This window comes from Triticum dicoccoides, unplaced genomic scaffold (genome assembly GCF_002162155.2).
Source record: "Triticum dicoccoides isolate Atlit2015 ecotype Zavitan unplaced genomic scaffold, WEW_v2.0 scaffold158634, whole genome shotgun sequence".
NCBI lineage: Eukaryota > Viridiplantae > Streptophyta > Magnoliopsida > Poales > Poaceae > Triticum > Triticum dicoccoides.
Window position 1 is genome coordinate 1 of NW_021213404.1, and position 1,127 is coordinate 1,127.

Here is a 1,127-nt window from a genome sequence, read left to right on the forward strand (position 1 = left end):
GTGATTGAGCGGGAGAGTAAGTAGTATAGGACATTATCCATTGTTAGGGAACGGTTGTAATGGTAGTGAGAATGTAGAATCGTCTTTGGAGCGGACCTGGGAGTGGCAAGCATAAGGGACGAAGACGGGGAAACATGTCGGATGCGATCATACCAGCACTAAAGCACCGGATTCCATCAGAACTCCGAAGTTAAGCGTGCTTGGGCGAGAGTAGTACTAGGATGGGTGACCTCCTGGGAAGTCCTCGTGTTGCATTCCTTTTATAATTATTTTTTGCGCCTTGTGACAAACATATCGCACGTGCGCGATATATATTAATCCCGTTATATTATTTTTGACGTTTGCGATATGTTTAAGCTCGATGCTCATTGCTCGCGCGTCTTGGGGCGGCTTTGTGGCGCGAAGAGCGCTTTCTGAAAGGGGTGGAAAAAACTCGTGTTGCTGCGGTATGGAGGGAGGGGTGGAAACCGTGGAAAACTCGTCTCCGTGATTGAGCGGGAGAGTAAGTAGTATAGGACATTATACATTGTTAGGGAATGGTTGTAATGGTAGTGAGAATGTAGAATCGTCTTTGGAGCGGACCTGGGAGTGGCAAGCATAAGGGACGAAGACGGGGAAACATGTCGGATGCGATCATACCAGCACTAAAGCACCGGATACCATCAGAACTCCAAAGTTAAGCGTGCTTGGGCGAGAGTAGTACTAGGATGGGTGACCTCCTGGGAAGTCCTCGTGTTGCATTCCTTTTATAATTATTTTTTGCGCCTTGTGACAAACATATCGCACGTGCGCGATATATATTAATCCCGTTATATTATTTTTGACGTTTGCGATATGTTTAAGCTCGATGCTCATTGCTCGCGCGTCTTGGGGCGGCTTTGTGGCGCGAAGAGCGCTTTCTGAAAGGGGTGGAAAAAACTCGTGTTGCTGCGGTATGGAGGGAGGGGTGGAAACCGTGGAAAACTCGTCTCCGTGATTGAGCGGGAGAGTAAGTAGTATAGGACATTATCCATTGTTAGGGAACGGTTGTAATGGTAGTGAGAATGTAGAATCGTCTTTGGAGCGGACCTGGGAGTGGCAAGCATAAGGGACGAAGACGGGGAAACATGTCGGATGCGATCATACCA

The 1,127-nt window shown here is 48.0% G+C and overlaps 2 non-coding genes across 2 annotated transcripts; both read left to right on the forward strand.

Moving 5' to 3' along the window:
- Nucleotides 1-139: 139 nt before the first annotated feature.
- On the forward strand, nt 140-258 carry LOC119344190. Its single transcript, XR_005166493.1, has one exon. It is a non-coding gene; the product is annotated as a 5S ribosomal RNA (ribosomal RNA).
- Nucleotides 259-625: 367 nt separating this feature from the next.
- On the forward strand, nt 626-744 carry LOC119344192. Its single transcript, XR_005166494.1, has one exon. It is a non-coding gene; the product is annotated as a 5S ribosomal RNA (ribosomal RNA).
- Nucleotides 745-1,127: the final 383 nt, after the last annotated feature.